Source organism: Mustela nigripes, chromosome 5 (genome assembly GCF_022355385.1).
Source record: "Mustela nigripes isolate SB6536 chromosome 5, MUSNIG.SB6536, whole genome shotgun sequence".
NCBI classification, from domain to species: Eukaryota; Metazoa; Chordata; class Mammalia; order Carnivora; family Mustelidae; genus Mustela; species Mustela nigripes.
The window spans coordinates 47,375,798-47,395,030 of NC_081561.1; the positions used below are offsets into that span (position 1 = coordinate 47,375,798).

At 39.5% G+C, this 19,233-nt stretch overlaps 1 protein-coding gene and 1 pseudogene across 12 annotated transcripts in view; one reads left to right on the plus strand and one right to left on the minus strand.

Annotated features, from left to right (window-relative positions):
- Positions 1 to 19,233, plus strand: part of DST (dystonin) — a 472,092-nt gene that overhangs the window by 14,865 nt on the left and 437,994 nt on the right. The window lies entirely within an intron of this gene.
- On the minus strand, positions 1,540 to 12,846 carry LOC132018490 (nucleophosmin-like; annotated as a pseudogene).

Consider the following 19,233-nt stretch of genomic DNA (forward strand, 5'->3'; position numbering starts at 1 on the left):
TAAGTACAATGTCTCTGCTTACATGTTGTTTTGGCCACAGTTAGTCATAGGTGTGGGGGGAATAGAGTCATAACAGGAGGAGTTGAAAGTATTGTGGCCACATTTGCAATCTACCATAGAAAATCTTTTGACTTATCTCTGGTGTGCTGATACTACTCTCCTTAAAAACACTCATTTTAAGCTTTTTCTGTTGTTTTCCCTGGACAGTTTTTCCCAACATCTTGGATTTCATATATATGGAAATTACTTTCCCCTGAAATTTCTAGCCCTGATTTAATTTTTCCGTTTTTTGACGTATAACTACCAGTTTTAGGGTATTTTTCTATTGCCCCAGATAGATTTTGTATGCCTTTTTACTTTTAATTCTGGTTCCCACCCCTTACCTCACAAAACCACAAATCAACTTTCAGTATCTCTTGATTTGCCTTTTCTGGACATTAAATATAAGTGGAATCATATAGTTAGTAGTCTTTTCGTATCTGGCTTTTTTCCTGTGACCTGATGTTTTTGCAGTTTATCCGTATTGTAGCGCTTATCAGTCGTTTGTTCATTTTTATTGCTGAATAGCCTTCCATTCTCTGAATATGGAGCACTTTGCTTACCCATTCACCAGTTAATGGACTTTGCATTTTTCTCCCCAGTTTTTAGCTGTTATAAATAATGCTGCTATGGATATTTGCTTAAAATCTTTGTGTGGACATATGTTTTCATTTATCTTGGGTAAATATTTCTTTTTTTGTTTATGTGGTAAGTGTATGTTTGATTTTTAAAGAAATTGTCAAACTGTTTTCCAGAGTGGCTGTACAATTTAATCAGTGTATTAGTGTTCTAGTTTCTTCACGTCTTTGGAAGTACTTGTTATTGTCTTTTTAATTATAGCCATTCTAATGGGTCTAAAGTGGTATTCTGTAATTTTAATTTGGATTTCTCTAATGCCTCAGGACTTTTTTTTTTTTTTTTTAAAGATTTTATTTATTTATTTGACAGAGAGAAATCACAAGTAGATGGAGAGGCAGGCAGAGAGAGAGAGGGGAGCAGGCAGAGAGAGTCCGATGCGGGACTCGATCCCAGCACCCTGAGATCATGACCTGAGCCGAAGGCAGCGGCTTAACCCACTGAGCCACACAGGCGCCCCAGGACTTTTTTTTTTTATGCCTCATGACTTTGAGCATCTTTTCATGTTCAAATGGTTCAAATCATTGGCCATTTTAATTTTTATTTTGTGAAAATACTGAGTTTATTTTATTTATTTATTTTTAGATTTTATTTATTTATTTGACAGACAGAAATCACAAGTAGTCAGAGAGGCAGGCGGGGGGTGGGGTGGGGAAACAGACTCCCTGCTTAGCAGAGAGCCAGATGCCGGGCTTGATCCCAGGACCCTGAGATCATGATCTGAGCCGAAAGGCAGAGGCTTTAACCCACTGAGCCACCCAGGCGCCCCCTGAGTTTATTTTATATGGATATTTTTGTCTCCCACCATTTCCATTTGTCAGACAAGGACTACTACTATATCCTGTTGTAACATTCCACACTTACTTAAAACCAAGTAAAGGGTGGGGTCCCATCTCTAAAAATCAAACAGGCGTTTTTGGACAACACAGTCTTGGCAATGGAACCTGGACTATATTTAACAGACACATTAGGGAAATTTTTACTCTGCCTTGTAAAAAGGACGGCCAGGTAGAAACTTTTACAGCAATGAAATAAGATGGGAAAATTTTAACAAACTGCTTCGATTTTTACAGAAACCTCTCCACTGCCAGAGATCTTGAATAAGTCACTTGGTCAGTCATCCAGAGCAATTCTTCACGTAAATGATGACTTTGGCTTCCACTTAGGGAAGTTAAACACCTTTTTCTCTTTTCGTTTGCATTTTGCTGTAATGTCTTCTGTGGAACTAGGTCCTTTCCGTGTTTTAAGGTTTTTTCCCCCTTGTTTTTGGAAGAATTCTTGACCTTTTGATCTTAGTATTAATGGTCTTGAGTCTTTACCATTCTGGATTGATTTTTGTGCTTTTTTTGGCTGGGGTATCTCATACAGATTTCTTTATTGGGACATTCCCTTTAGTACTTTCATCATCAAAATCATCATCATCATCATCATCATCTTCATCTTCATCAGCAACAAGTTTTACTTTTTTCTGTGGAACATCACTACCACTTCTGGGGGCAGATTGCTTTCCAGATATACTTAGGAGTTTCATATCCTCCTTCCCTTCATCTTTAACAGCATGGGATATATGAATGTTTACTTATGGTCTGTGGTTTGTCTTTTCATTTATGGTATTCATTAATGGTATCTTTAGAAAAAAACATTTATTTATTTGAGAGAGAGAGGGCTCACACAAGCAAGGGGGGCAGAGGGAGAAACAGGCTCCCTGCTGAGCAAGGAGGCTGATGCAGGACTCCATCCCAGGACCTTGGGATCATGACCTGAGCCAAAGGGAGATGCTTAACCAAGTGAGCTACCCAGGAGTCCCACTTAATAGTATCTTTTTAAGTGTAAACTTTTATGTTTTTCATTAAGTCTAACTTATCAATTGTTTCCCTTTATGGTATCATGTCTAAGAACTCTGCCACATTCAAGGTCATGAAAAAAAATTTTTTTTTCCTAGAAATTTTCTAGTTCTGGTTCTTATGTAATCTATGATCCATTTTGAGTTTTTCTTTATTTTATGAGGATATGCATTATTGGTATTCTAAGTATTAATAGGGCTCATCAATGGAGCCATATGGGGCTGGTGTTTTCTTTGTGGGAATATTTTAAGTTACTAATTTAAAGTTTAAGTATTTAATTTCTTTACTTTTTATATGCCTATTTGGATTTTCTATTTCTTCTTTTTTTTTTTTTTTTTTTTTTTTTTTTAAGATTTTATTTATTTATTTGACAGAGAGAAATCACAAGTAGACAGAGAGGCAGGCGGAGAGAGAGAGAGGGAAGCAGGCTCCCTGCTGAGCAGAGAGCCCGATGTGGGACTCGATCCCAGCACCCTGAGATCATGACCTGAGCCGAAGGCAGCGGCTTAACCCACTGAGCCACCCAGGCGCCCGGATTTTCTATTTCTTCTTGAGTTAGTTTTATTATTTGTATCTTTCTACGGATTTGTTCATTTCATCTAAATTGTTTAATTTGTTGGTTTAATAGTACTTTCAGATTTCTTTTTTCTTTTTCTTTTTTTAAAAGATTTTATTTATTTATTTGACAGAGAGATAGAGAGAGAGCACAAGTAAGCAGAGCAGCAGTCAGAGGGAGAGAGAGAAGCAGGCTCTCTGCTGAGCACAGAGCCCAATGCAGGGCTCGATCCCAGGACCCTGGAATCATGACCTGAGCCGAAGGCAGGTGCTTAACCAGCTGAGTCACACAGGCGCCCCTCAGATTTCTTTTTTCTTATGGCTAGGCAGAAAGTTGGGGCTTTCATTGTTTTGTTCTGTTGCATACCTCTGTGACTATGCTTGCATCCAGGGCTAGGTGGCAGGAAAACATAGGGTATATATTATAGTGGTGAGAGATGACCCCACTCTCTTGGGATCAGAGAGGAAGGTTTCCTTCCTAAGAGTTTTGGTTCCTATACTGTTGGGACTTCTAATGTCACTGCCTGTGGGATTGCTTGAAGGGCTGGGGCTCTGAAGAACTCAGAAGAAAAAATGGGGGATTTCTACACTCCCTTTCTCACTCAAGTCTGAAAGGACCTTCTCTTAGAATTCTCTCTGTCTGAGCCTCAGTACCCAGGTCTGGGTTTTGGACTGTGATGCTGTGTTGCATTTAGTCTGGGGGATACTGAAGACCAAAAATGGCAAACTCACGATTGATTTGGTGGTGCTTCAAATTCTGGCCTTTTCATGTCAAACCCCTTGCTATTAGTTGCTTCTCAGAGTCTTCAGAGAGCAATTTGCTCAGTGTATTCTGTTCAGTTGTATATATGTGTTCAGTGGGAGACATACACTTATTCTACCTTACTGTACCCAGAGCCGTGATTGGTTTTTGTTTATTTTTTAAAAGATTTTATTGATTTATTTTGGAGAGGGCAGTTGTGGGAGGAGTGCAAGTGGGGAGTAGGGGTAGAGGGAGACTCTTCAAGCAGACTACCTGCTGAGTGCGGAGTCCGACTCTGGGGCTTGATCCCACAGCCCATGAGTTCATGATGGGAGCTGAAACCAGGAGTTGGATGTTCAACCAATTGAACCACCCAGGTGGCCCACCATGATCTGTTTTAAGTGGTCTATCCTCTCTCCATCTTGAGCCCATTGCTTTTCTCTTTTTATTTATCTACATTTTGAGAAATCTTGTAGCATTTTGCCGTCTTGGATGATGCTGGTAGTGACATGTATTCTGCATATAACTCATGCAACACTGAAGATTCCATTTATTTCATCATTATACTTTTAGTAACCTAATGTGTTAGTATGTTTCCTTTGGAAATGTTTTCTTTTCTTTTCTGATCAGTCTCATCATTTTCCAGTTTGATGGCTATTCTGGACTTCCTTCTAATTTCTGAAAACTAAATAGACTGGGATTAAAGAACTACCTGCAGATTTTGGAGAAAAAAGTACACATTTTATCCTGTTATTTACAAAGAGAAAAGAATTCTCACATTAAGAATGAGGTGGTAGACCATTAACAAGTTTTAAATAACTAACTGAACAACTTTGGAGAATTATTAACAAACATTTAGTAAATAAATTCCTGCCACTACCTACCTTGCAATGAGCTGCATGAAGGAGGAAGCAGGCATTCTCAAATATTTCAGACTGATACAGAGTGTAACTGCTGCTTGTTTTGTTTTTTGCATTTATTTAAAAGATTTATTTAGTTATTTAAAAGACTTATTTATTTATTTATTTATTTATTTGCCAGAGAGAGAGACACACACAGTGAGAGAGGGAACACAGGCAGGGAGGTGGGAGAGGGAGAAGCAGGCTTCCCCCCAAGCCAGGAGCCTAATGTGGGGCTCCATCCCAGGACCCTGGGATCATGACCTGAGCTGAAGGCAGCCGCTTAAAGACTGGGCCACCCAGGTGCCCCTGCCTCTTGTTTTAAAAGCTGCCATAGGGACATTCCAGAGAAATTCCAAATATATTTGGGAAGATCTGGTGAAACTGTCTAGCTTTTAAAAAGTGATGCACTATAATAGAAATTTGCAATACAAAAAGAAACTTTAAAAGTTTAAAAATTAATTTATAATAATGAGGTTTATTTCTACTGTTCTGAAGTCTTCCTATGGTATCTCAACCTTTGGGGGATATTGTCAGAATCTTATGAAATCTATGGTCTATCTCTCTAGAAATATTAGGGGTACATAGACATATATTCTTGCATACTTTCAAATGCCTGTGGAGGCCCTCTTCATGCAGAGATAGATGTCAGTTAAGGAATTCTGCAGTAAGATGACCAGATATCTTTGTCTAGTTAGGATTGGCGTCGTTTTTTGAAAATCTCTACCAGGTGAAAATTTGTGCTGGGTAATGCCTTTGGCAGGGTGGGTTGAGCTTTAGTTCCCACCATGGTTCAGATGTGAGATGAAGATAAATTCCTGTTATTATTGGTAATACTTGGAGAAATGGTAATTCATAAAGTCATTCCCAAGCCATAGTCTACAACTGGAAATTCTAGCTCAGACTCAGATCTTTTACTGCAGCATAGAGGTTGAAGTGTCTCAGGTTTGTTTAATAGTGAAGAAGTACGTCTATGTGGGGCTACAAAAACTACCTGGGGCGTTGCTTCTCAGCTTGCCTTTACCATGCTGCAGTGAGAGGGATAGAGTGGAAATAACCCTGACTTAGTTGTCAAAAGACCTGAAGTCAAGTCCTGTTTTTTAGCTTAACTTGGGTAAGTCACTTAATATTGGTAAGGCTCACTTTCTCCTTTGATAAACCAGAAATAGCAATACCTATTCTGTCTTTTTACAGGATGTTCTGAGAATCAGTGAAAATATTATATGTGATTTTTAAAATATGCAAACCTATTGATTGAAAGATAAAGGCACACATGGCTACGACAGAATGGAGACTTCATTCATTCACCATGCATTTTTTCATTAGCCAATACCTATAAATCTAACATGCATAGGAAATCTTTGATTTCTCTATTCTCCTGATTGGAAATATGGCCCTAGTATCTCTCAAAAACTTTTTAGACTCTGTTTGTCTTGTACAGGAAAAAAAAAAAAAAGAGAGAGAGAGAGAGAGAATAAATAAAAGGAAGGTTGGTGGGCGCCTGGGTGGCTCAGTGGGTTAAGCCGCTGCCTTCGGCTCAGGTCATGATCTCAGGGTGCTGGGATCGAGTCCCGCATCGGGCTCTCTGCTCAGCAGGGAGCCTGCTTCCCTCTCTCTCTCTGTCTGCCTCTCCATCTACTTGTGATTTCTCTCTGTCAAATAAATAAATAAAATCTTAAAAAAAAAATAAAAGGAAGGTTGGTGATAGAGAATGAGGAAGTCAAATATTTGTGTAGTATATACGTTGAAAAAAAATCAGTAATAGAGTAGTTTATACGAGCTCTTAAATTGATAGTCGAAGGAAGCAGGGTGATTTTAGGCTCTTCTGGAAATAGTGAAATCTCCTCCTGCCCTATATCCTGCCCCAGAGATGACCTAGTTATGGGGAAATGCTAATAGCTGCCATTTTTTGAGAGCTCTCTTGTCTTTACATTTGTCCTATCTCATTTAATCACTTGCCCAAGGTCAGACAGTGGTTGTTGCCAGAGCTACATTCCAACCCTGGGCCTTTGACCTGCACAGTCCGTGCTTCCGGCTATCTAGCAGCAGAACAGTGGGGCCGAGTCTGAACAAGCTGAACTGCCATTTGCTTTTTCTAAGGTTCATGGGGATCACATGTTTATTCACCTTCTTTAACCTTGAAAGCTCAGAGTGGTTACTTTGAGCTTGCTCTCTGGGACTTAGAGATAGAATTGCTGTCTGAAAGCAGGGTGGGGTTCAGAAGGAATCAAGTTTTAGCTTTAAGCATAAAGATCCCTGAGCTCCACTTTTTAATTCTTGAAATTCTTGAAGAAGTGGATTTCCAATATTTAATCTATTTTCTGAGATCTCCTTTTTTAAGCATATTGGAATTTATATTTCTGAGTTATTAGGAAATATGAAACAGTATGGTTATTATAACTTGTAAACACAGTGCATTTTCTCCATTATTAATAGAAAGAAACATGTGCTGGTGTTTTCCCCAGACACAGTCAGATGCAGACTGAGGGGCTGAATTCCCCCTTGGTCTGCTCTTTGAGGAAGATGCAGCCGCTGGTTACGTTACTGATGTGGCAGAACAGAAGAAACCAAAGGTTGCATTTTAATAACATTCCTAGTTGTTTAGATTCCCTTAAGATATTCAGAGTATCTAGCTATATGTTTGAATCATATGCTGTCCTGGATGAGAGGTAAAATTAGGAAATTTTGGCTACTGCTACATTATAATTTCTCTAGAAACCTCAAGAAAATAACGGACTCAAGCATGCCTTGAGCTGTTCTCTGAGAAACTATGGCAACAGGCCTTTTAATTAAAGCTGAACTAGTGTGTGTAGCTTAGAAAAACAGAAAGATACTGCCAGCTGATAGGGAGAGTGTATGGGAGTAATCCAGAAAACTAAAAAAACAATTCTTTTTAGATATATTTAGATAACTCTTTATTATCTCTCTTGTTCAAAGAAACAGTAGGAAAATCTTTTAGTGAATATCAATATTTGGTTTTAGAATATGATATTTTTTCTATAAGAAAATATACTTTCCTAAGTATGATTTTAAAGATTAATATTCAAATTAATTTGTGTTTCCTGAGTACATGTTAACTGAAGTTGGAAGGGCCAGCCTGGAGACATCTCAGTTGCAGAGGGCAACCAGCCAGGATGTTAGAAAAAGGGTGATCTTTTCTTTTTGACTATATCCATTATAGTCACAGTGAAATGCACTGGTGGGCTGTCGATCACCAAATTATTAAGCTGGCCCCAGCTGAGATGAACCATTTACAGCCAACATGCTAGAATTTGTAAACTCAGAGCTCATCAAAAAGTAATTTAAAAAACAAAAACTAAACAGGAAGTCAAGAGTTGTCATTTTTCCTAGGCTCAAAATATGGGTTATGCTAACAACCCCCAGTGATGGACAGATTTTATCGCCTTATTTCCCAGGGAGAATTTGAGTTTATGCCTATTGTTTTAACATCCTGTCTGATTAGTGCTCCCATTCACTCTTAAAAATGCACCTGTTTGGGGGATGAGTTGTATAGTCACTTGGTCAGGGCAATAGCACAAAAGATGAGTAGCCTCTAATGAAATAAAACATAATAGTGACAAATATAAAGCTCATAAGCCAGAGGTAGTAGAGGAACTGGCTCTTAAAATAGACTGTTATCAGGCGCCTGGGTGGCTCAGTGGGTTAAGCCGCTGCCTTCAGCTCAGGTCATGATCTCGGGGTCCTGGGATCAAGTCCCACATCGGGCTCTCTGCTCAGCAGGGAGCCTGCTTCCCTCTCTCTCTCTGCCTGCCTCTCTGTCTACTTGTGATCTCTCTCTGTCAAATGAATAAATAAAATCTTAAAAAAAAAAAAAAAGACTGTTATCAGGTCTCCTTGGCTCTGGCTTGTAGTTTACCTTTTATTGTATTGTTGGCAGAGTAAGCTATCCATAATCAGATCTGATCTTCTACTCCTTTTGCTTAATGGCATTGCTTACAGAATTAGTATACCTTTCTCAGTCTTAGCTCCACCTTACTTCTAATGCATGCGTTAAAAACTCAAACAAGGCCTAGTTGTTCCATGTTCACTGTACCCTCTGTGTTTTCCTACTACCTCCAGTGCTGGAATTCCTCTACTCTTTGTGTGTGTGTGTGTGTGTGTGTGTGTATGTGTGTGGCAAACTCCCACTCATACTTAAAAACGAAGATGAGGGGGGCTTAGGTGGCTCAGTTGCTGAGCGTCTGCCTTCAGCTCCCCGGGTCATGATCCCGGCATCCTGGGATCCAGCCCCGCATTGGGCTCCCTGCTGGGCAGGAAGCCTGCTTCTTCCTCTCTCACTCCCCCTGCTTGTGTTCTCTCTCTCACTGTGTCTTTCTCTCTCTGTCAAATAAATAACAAAAAATCTTTAAAAAAAAAAAACAAAAATGAAGATGAAACATCCCCTCTTTTCTTCCTTTATCTTCCTTTATCTCACAGTCCTTCCTTGATCATCTCAAACATTCTCCTCTCTGTGACTGGATGAGGGCACCAGATACAGGGATTTATACATCTGTCTTCCCAAGGCAGGTGATATGTGCAGCTGACCCTTGAACAATGAGGGGGTTAGGGGTGCTGACCTCACCCCAGTTGAAAATCCATGCATAATTTTTTACTTCCCCCAGAACTTAACTTCTAATAGCCTACTGTTGACTGGCAGCCTTACTGAGAACATAAATAGTAGATTAATATTTTTTTTTAAAGATTTTATTTATTTATTTGACAGACAGAGATCATAAGTAGGCAGAGAGGCAGGCAGAGAGAGAGAGAGAGGAGGAAGCAGGCTCCCCGCCGAGCAGAGAGCCCGATGTGGGGCTCGATCCCAGGACCCTGGGATCATGACCTGAGCTGAAGGCAGAGGCTTTAACCCACCGAGCCACCCAGGTGCCCCTAGATTAATATTTTTTATGTATATGTATTATATGCACAATCCTTACAGTAACGTAAGCTACAGAAAAGAACATGTTAGTAAGAAAATTCAAGGAAAAACTCCTGGCTTCCCTCTAGCTACCATCTTGCATCCCCGCATGTGTGCACCTCATCTCAGCTGGTCTGCCTGACACCCCCTGAGTATCAACCCTCGTCCCCTATTTCCACTCCAACAACACGAAAGAAACGATCATGAAGCAGGAGAAACTCACCAAACTGCAAGCACAAACATGCATTGGTGGGAAAGGAACTCTCACCAAAAGAAGGTGGTTCATAGAAAGGGTATAGCAGATGATTAAAAAAAAATAAAACTTCAGTTCTCCTTAAAGAAGTTAGGGATAAACAGTATCTCTAGTATCAAAAAAGTGAGTATGTTTGCAAACCAGAAGAGCGATCCACTTTAACAACCCCAAAGTTCAGGCATCCCTGGGGGTGACTATTTCCACCAGTACAGACCATGCTGAGACAAAGCAGCCGACAGAAATGTTACCCAGTATCTTCAACCAACCCAATGCAGACAGTCTGACTAGTTGAAGGAGACTGGCTGAAGCTCTGCCAACACAGTCTGTGGACAGAAAAGCAGCACTTGCTACTGGAGAGGAGGATGATGATGAAGCTTCAGATCTTATGGAGAATTTGGATGAAGCTTCCAAGGGTGAAGAAAACTGATTGGAGTCAACTTCTAAAGAAGATACAATTTGAGGAAGTTACTGGGAGCTGCTATTTTATGTTATGACTGCTTTTTAAAAATTTTGTTCCTGGATCTGATAAAATTTGGATGTCTAATATTTTTAAGCCAAAGGCCTTTGGACACTGCAGCTCTTTTCAGTTTTTACTTACGTACAATTTATTCTTTGTAGCTAATTAAGCTGAAGAGGCCAGGGAATAAAGTTTGAAACAAGGTTAATAAAGTTTTGCATAGTTTAAAAAAAAAGAAAGAAATTCAAGGAAGAGAAAATACATTTACAGTACTGTATTTATATAAAAAAAAATCTGTGTGACCTGTCAGAATGGCTGAAATCAACAACACAAGAAAACAGATGTTGGCGAAGATGTGGACAAAGGGCAACTCTCTTGCAGTGTTGGTAGGAGTGCAAATTGGTGCAGCTACTCTGGAGAACAGTATAGAGGTTCCTCAATAAATAACAGAACTACTTCCTGACCCAGCAGTGGCACTAATAGGTATTTACCCAAAGAATACAAAAGTACTAATGCAGAGCATGGATCCTATAGTAGCATATCTACAATAGCCAAATTATGGAAAGAGCCCAAGTGTCTCAATTGATGGATGGATTCAGAAGATGTGGTATATGTACACAATGGACTACTACTCAGCCATCAAAAAGAATGAAATCTTGCCATTTGCAACAACATAGATGGAGCTAGAGAGTTTATGCTAAGCGAAATAAGTCAGTCAGAGAAAGACAAATACCATATGCTTTCAGTTGTATGTGGAATGTAAGAAACAAACAAGCAAAGGGAAAAATAAAAGGAGAGGGAGGCAACAACACATCCCCACTCGTGTGTACTTTCTCCCTCAAATAAATAAATAAAATCTTTAAAAAAGCATTTGTGTAACTGGACCTGTGCAGTTCAAGCCCACGTGGTTCAAGGTTCAGCTGTAGTTTTTATCTTTTCTCTACAGCCTTGTGAGGGATATGGCACAGAATGGGTCCTTACTCACTATTTGTTAAATATTTGATGTGTGGTAAATATTTGATGAAGGGATGAATGGGCTTAAGTGGGTAAAATCATTGGAATCCGTAGGACATATTTAGAAAATGCAGAGTAGTTGAAATTTGGTTCTGCTGTTCCTCCTCTTCCCTCTCTCCCATTCTTCTGTTCCTCTAGGGGCTCTCATGCCGGTTGATTGACTTCCCAGAACACTTTCTTCAGGGTATTTTATTTCCTGGGCTTGCCCTACCCTTCAGTTCCTCTCAGCTTCTAAAATCCCTTTGCCTTTCTTCCCCAAAGTTCCATACATGTTCCCATCCCATCAGGATGTCATTTCCATACTGAAGAATGCAGCTAGATGTAATTAGAGGATAATCACTTCAACTTAATTCATTCCAGGTTTATAAAAGACTGACAAGGAGGCAGCAGGAAGTATCTGAAATTTGAATTCCACAATAGAAGGGCTTGTTTGCCTGTGCAGATTTCTGACTGTGTGTATAACCTTCCCTTTCATATAGTGTATTAATGCCATCTCTCAACAGGTTTTCATGCCAGGATTTTAGATTATGTCATTCAATCAGAACAAAGGAATATTTTGAGAGCTGCCTGCCTGTAACCAGTTTCAGCATCATTACTGTCCTTGTTCAGTGGCATTTGCAATTATTTGGATATTTTATTGCCCTTTCTGTATCTTTTTGTATAAATGAACAGACATTGGGACAATGACTACTAATGATGGTGATACAGCTAATTTCAGGCAAAGATATAAAAAAATTACAAGAGGCAAGAGTCGATTCTTACCCTCAAATGGATACTCACTGATTTTAAGCCCATCTGTCGTCTTTTATTACATATAGAATGAAAGCAAAGGAAAGCAAAATCAAGGAACATGTATGGAAGTCCGGAACTCTGTCCATTGAGACCTTGTACAAAACAAGAGCTATAATTAAGGATTAAAAAAAAAAGATTTTATTTACTTATTTGATAGAGAGACAGCAAGAGAGGGAACACAAGCGGGGGACTGGGAGAGGGAGAAGCAAGGCTTCCCACTAAGCAGGGAGCCCGGTACAGGACTAGGTCAGGATCCTGGGATCATGACCTGAGCTGAAAGCAGTTGCTTAATGACTGAACCACCCAGGTGCCCCTATAATTAAGGATTTTTGAAATTTATTTTTAATTTTTTTATAACTAAGGATTTTTTTTTTTTTAATCTTCTGTTGTGATTTCTGGGCCTGAAACCCAAGTCTCTCATATGACGTCTGCACATTTTATTTCTTTTGTGCTTTCACGATAACATTTGGTACAGAGGAGGGGCCACCCGTAAAAGGCTACCCCTTCATTGTTGTTAACCGTTGCTTTAAATCCTTCTAGCAGCTGGAGTCTAATACCTTTGCTGCCATATTAATAGATCCCAAGGTCAGGACCCTGCAAACCAGGCTATAGCATAGTGCCCTGGGCTGGGTATTGAGATTGACAAAATGGGGTCAGAGGTTCTGCAGACCATCACACTTTCCTTACCTGTTTTCCTCATCCACGCAGGAACCACCAGAGCCTGGAGTGCCCCTTATTCTGGGCCATGGATTCTGAAGGGCTTAGTCTAACCAGAATAGTGAACCCAACTGACTGAGAGAGGCCCATCTGTCAGAGGGTTAAATAGAATAAAATCAAGTTGACTAAGATCTACCCTTACCTTTGCAGAACTGCCCCTCTTTCCTTTATCTTACAGTTATATGATCTGAGAAGAAATTCGTCATTCTTTGACGTTAGTGCTGATGTTCCCTTTTTTTTCTCTTCTTTGGCTATACCTGCATTTTCCTGAAAGTCACTATACTTGTGCATAGAATCAAAGGGTAAATTGGGTTTGTTATTATTTGTTTGTTTGTTTGATTCTACACATGATATTTTATTTGTTTATTTAAAAAGATTTTATTTATTCATTTGACAGACAGAGATCACAAGTAGGCAGAGAAGCAGGCAAAGAGAGAAGGGGAAGCAGGCTCCCTGCCAAGCAGAGAGCCCGATGTGGGCCTCGATCCCAGGACCTTGAGATCATGACCTGAGCAAAAGGCAGAGGCTTAAACCACTGAGCCACCCAGGCACCCCTACACATGAAATTTTAATAATGACATTGAGATAGCTGAAAAATGTAACAGGAAGAGCTTTGTGTATGCTGGTATCTCTTCTTTGTGGAAATTAAAGATTTAGTTAGGCAGTATTTGCTGTTATTGCCTATTTATTTTAATTTTAGTTTCGTTTTTGCATAGGTAAAACATTCACATGATTCAGAAATTAAAACCTATAAAAATGAGAAATTCAGGCCTATAAAAAGTGAGAATTCTTTATGCCATTCTTATCCCTCATATTTAAGGAAATGCTACATAACATAACCACTATTCTTAGTTTCTTGTGAATCCTTTCATTATTATTTTTCTTTGTACAAGGAAATAAAAATGTATTTTGTGTTTCTTCTTTATATGCATAGTAACATACAATAAACACTGTTCTGCATATTGTTTTATTCACTTAATGTATCTTGGAGCATCTTCTATAGAGAGTGCTCTACTTTTTATAGGTACCCAGTTTCCTATTGGATGTAAAATATAATTTACCTAACTATCCCATTATTGGTGACATTTGAACATTTTCTAATTTTTATTACAAACAGTGCTTAAATGTAAAACCATAGTCTTTTCACATGTGTGCAGATGTACGTATCTATAAGATGAACTCCCAAAAGAAGAATTATGGGGTCAACATTTCAAGTATTTCAATTTTGATAAATAGTATCACAAGGCCCTCCATCATGGTCTGTTTTAATTACTGAGGCTTCCTAATATGTCTTCTCTTATTGGAAGGCTCTTTGGCTTGGCTATTACTATTTTTTTCTCTTTTATATGAATATCAGAATCAGGCTACCTAATTCTAAGTTAAAAATTAGTATTTTTATTGAGACCATGTTAAACGTGAATTTTGTTAAAGGAGAACTGAATCTTTGTGATTTTGAGTTTTCCTATCTAATAATTGGTATGCTTTTCTATTTTAAATTCTTCTTTTGTGAAAGAGTCTTTTTCATGTATCTGTTCCACATCTCTTGTTAGGATTATTTCTAGATTTTATCTTTTTGGTTGTGATTAAAAGCGGGTTTTTTTTTTTATTATATTTTCTGTTTGTAGTTTCTATATATAAAAACTATTGGTTTTGTTATCTTAACCTTTTAATCTGCTAACTTACTTATTTTAATGTCTGTAGGACTTTCCAGTGTAATCTCTTGGGTTTTCCAGGTACACAAACATCATCTGGGGGCACGTGGCTGGCTCAGTCACTAGAGCATGTGACTCTTGATCTCAGCCCAGCAAGTAGGAGCCCCACATAGGTTTAGAGATTACTTAAAAATAAAATCTTAAACAAACAAAACAATAAACATATCTGCAAGTACAGATTATTGTACATCTTCCTTTCCTATTGTGCATTTTCTATTTCTTTCATGGGTAAGTTTCTTTTCGCTAGGACATCCAGCAAAATGTCAAATAATAGTAATAAGAGTAGGTATCATTTTCTGGTGCCTCACTTTACTGAGAAAGTCTTTGGTATTTCCCTGGTAAGCATAAGTTGGGTTTTAGGTTGACATAAAAAGATTTTTTTAAAAGAGATTTTATTTATTTATTTGAGAGAAGAAAGAGAGCGTGAATAGGGGCAGAGGAAGAAGCAAACTCCCCACTAAGTAGGGGAGCTGGATGCGGGACTCCGTCCCAGGACCCTGAGATCATGACCTGAGCTGAAGGCAGACACTTAACCGACTGAGCCACCAAGGTGTCCTGACATAAAACCATTTTATTATGTTTCAGAACTCTCCATCTGTGCTGGTTATGTATGTATGTATGTATATATGTATGTATGTATGTATTTTCTGTTTTCAGCTTCACCTTGCCCTTGTATATGATAGCCTCTGGAGTTAGGATGAGATTCTGCAGACTACATCTCCTAGAGCTTTTGACATCGGCTTCCTGTTGGGATCTGTCAATAGAGGGCACTAGAGAGAGCTGGAGGGTGAGAGGAGGGAGAAGAGTTTCCGGTCTCTCGCTCTTCCTGTCAGAGGTTTCCCAGTCCAGGTATCTTACCACAGCCTCTAGTGTTTTCTGTAGACAGCCAGAACCAGCTTCATCACTTCCCCTCATAGGTGCTGGAAGAAGCCAGGCGGTGGTCCCTCCCCAGAGGTGCGAGCCCCAACCCAGAGGCACTGTCCTCCTCTGAGCTCCTGAAGAATGGTAGCTAAGCAGTGTGCTTTGTGGGGCCTCTCCTTTGAGCTACCACACTGTTGTAACCTAACCTCTTCCTGCCCCTCAACTTAGAGGTGGTAGCTGCATTTATTATCTCAGTGGTTACCTCTGTGTCCTCTTTTTGCTGTTCTAGTCCTCCAACACCTGTTTTACCAATTCCCTTTATTAAATTCCCTCCGCTGAGCTCATTCCCTCTGATGAGCTGGTGAGCTTTCTGCTTCCCTGAAAGGACCCTGTCTATGACTCATCTATTCTTACTTTATTGAATGTTGTGATCCAGATTGTTTTCTGAAAAATTTTCCTCAATGTTTTTTCTGTTCCAATGGGGATGATTGTGTGGGTTTTCCTTTTAGACCTGTGAAATATAATAGTGGATTTTTCTAACACTGGACTTTTCTTGAATTTCTGTAATAAATCCCCCTTCAGGGGCATGTGGGTGGCTCAGTCAGTTAAGACCTGCCTTTGGCTCAGGTTATGATCTCAGGGTCTTGGGATTGAGCCCCGCATTGGGCTCTTTGCTCAACAGGGAGCTTGCTCCTCCCTCTCCTCCCTGCTTATGCTCTCTGTCGCTGTCTCTCTCTCTCTCAAATCAATAAAATCTTAAAAAAAAAAAAAATCCCCCTCCATCATGTGTTCTTTTAATTGGCTGCCAATTCTTCTTGTTAATATTTTCATTACGATTTTTGTATTAATCTTTATACTTGAGATTGGTCTGAAGTTTTCTCTTTTCAGGAAATCTGTTTTCAGATTATTTCAGATTACCTGTTTTCAGGAATCTCTTCTCAGGTCATCAGGGTTCTATTTCAGTGTTGTTATTTGCTTCATAACATTTTTGGGTTTCCTATGTTTCTTCTAAACTCTGGAACAGTTCAGATGGCATTTTACATCAGGCTTTCTTGGTTTCTCTTGTTGTTTTATGGGGCTTTCACTTCTTAAGGTTTGGTGGCATCCCCTTTATGAGATTTTCTGGGTCTGGTGCTAGTTTGGTATCATATAGTGGGAGATTATTTTATTAAATGTATCCAGAATGGCTCAAAAAATGTTTGATGCTGCATTAGCTGAGCTAGTTGAGAAAAGGTGGTCCACAGCAAACTGAAATAGGTAGGGTATCTCTGGTGCCTTTTAATCCCATAATTATCTTACTATGTCTTCACGTAATTCTCCCTCTTACCTGCTCTTCTTTTCCATCCTATTCTGATGCCAGTCCCTGCTGAGATTACCTACTCTGAACTGATATGACCTTTCCGGTATCACATATTTGCATTTTAATAGTGGAATCATGAATATGGTCATGACAGGATCTTGGGTTCTGGTATGTTATGTTTTGTATCCCCTGTGTCGTCTGTTCTCCAAGTACGCTTACATCTGAGGTGAGGCATAACTGTCCTAGGTTGAGAAGACTGCATCCTTCCACCGACTCAGTCAAACAGGTTTAATAAGCTTTCCACTCAGAAACCTGAGGGGATCTCCTGCCTTCCTTTAAAAACTACCCCAAAACATCAGGATCACCAGCTACCTTGGAGGAAGTAAAGGAAAACTGGAAGAATGCCTTGTTCAAGTTTCTGATCTCATCTCTAGTCTCCCAGCTCATCAATTATTTTTAGGGCTTTCATGCATCCTCCTCTTTCTGACCAGTGGGCCTTCTCTTGCCCTTGACCTTGTAGAATCCTTACTCATTTTTGAAGCAGTGACTCTGGCTTTTCTTACAGTGGAGCCCCCCTTGCACCACCACACACAGACCACCTCCCCGATAATGTCTCCTGAGAACACTTCTTTATCTTTCCTTCATTGCTTCATTTGCTTTTAAGTCTGTGTTGTTCCTGAGGGTGCACTGGGTCTTCATTTCTGTTTTCAGTGCTTAGTACAGTGCTGCACAGATAGGACTCTAAAGGGACTTCAGTATCAGGTACCAAATGCTAAAAGGTGGGTTTTGAACAATTCACTTACACTGTATGAAAGTAAACGTAATGTTTCATTCAGAGTGAATTTAATTTATATTTGATTTATGTCTACAGTGCAGATGCTTTTCTGACAACACACCTTTTTCAGTCTGCTTAATCAGAAGATGTATATCAGAATAAATCAGAAAGTTTTCAAGGCTTTGAAAGTCTACAGTTCTCTGGTAGCTTTATAATAATCCACCTTTTGTATCAGGACGCTTGTGTTTGTTTTTCCTGCATCAGGAAATTCTGTCCTGCTTCAGGAAATGATGATAGTAGAGATAAGACAATGAGTGGGAATAATAAGAGCTGCTAAAAATATCTCCATTGGGAGAGGAGATGACCTGAAAGCAGAGGATTACGTTGAGGGGTTTGAGCGAAATTAAAGCTCTTTCCATGATGCCTCCACCTAGAAAGCATAAATATAGAGCATGGGATTATGTTTAGCTTGAATGTTTTCCCATCTTGAGCTGCTAGAAAAATTTTAATTGGCAATCTGTGTTTGGATGACAGCGGGAGGATTTAGAATTCTTTGGAGCCTCTTTAGCCACAAAAGTTATTCAAGCACATAGAAATATTATTATCCTTATCTTACTGCTCCACTGATGTAACCTGCCCAAGGTATACCTTAATGCATTAACATATTTATGTACTCTTTATTCTTTACTCTCTAGGTAGAGAGTAAGTTTTAGTTTTCTCTTTCTTCTCAGTGTACTCAATTATGTTTAGTTGTGTTGGATTATGTAGGGACAGTGGGACCGTTTTGGAGAAAAATTACAAATATATCTATGCTTTTTATTGAATTACATTAATAGTTAAAATTAGCCACTTTAAAGGGTTTGACAGTACCCCCCAAATAAGGAAAAATTGTCTGACAGCGACAGTATAAATTTGCTGACCTTATAACCTTACTTCAGAAGTGTTACTTCTTTTGGCAAGACAATTTGGTTTTATCAGCTGTGAAATAGGAAGACCGATTCTTACCTGTAAATCAGTATGAGTGCCTTTATTCCTATCCCACAGAGTTAGTTTCTGTTTCCCTTTAGGGAGTGGGGAATGTGGGTGGAGGATAGAAACTGAGGGGAATATATCTTATGGTTTCTCCAGCTGGAGTGTCTTCCCAGGAAGATGTGCCTCCTTTCCAAAAGCTACACAATGTGAAAACAATTGTTGCCGCCTTTACTTAGAATAAATGCACCCTGGATCCCAGTAAAAGTTCTAGCAGTGGAGGGTTTAGCTGAATGCCCCCAACTCTGGGGAGGCCAGGGCTCTGTCAAGTGTCAGGCCAGACCTCTTGGCCCAGGCCTTTCTCTCTCTTTTTTTATCTCTCTCTTTTTTCCCCCCTTGATCTCTGTACATCGTAAGGAGAGGAGCTTTCTCCTCTTGTTCCTCTGTCCTAGACTTCGCCCCCATCCCTTCCCAGCCCCCACCACTAGGCATCCTGTGAAGGTCAGTGCTTTTCTCCTTTTCTGCCATCTCTGAGAAGGGTAGAGTGAACTTGGATTCGTGATTGCTGGTTTTGCCAGGTTCTTCAAAGTCTAGATGAAAAAGTAATACTCTTCCTATTAAATGCTATTCTGGCTATATGTTTTTTGTGACATGTTGGCCCAGCGTTACTATGCTAAGACAGCTTTTTAAATTAGCCAGGCATTAAGGTGTCCAAATCAGTGTTCCTTAACCCCTTTGAAAAAAAGCAGACAC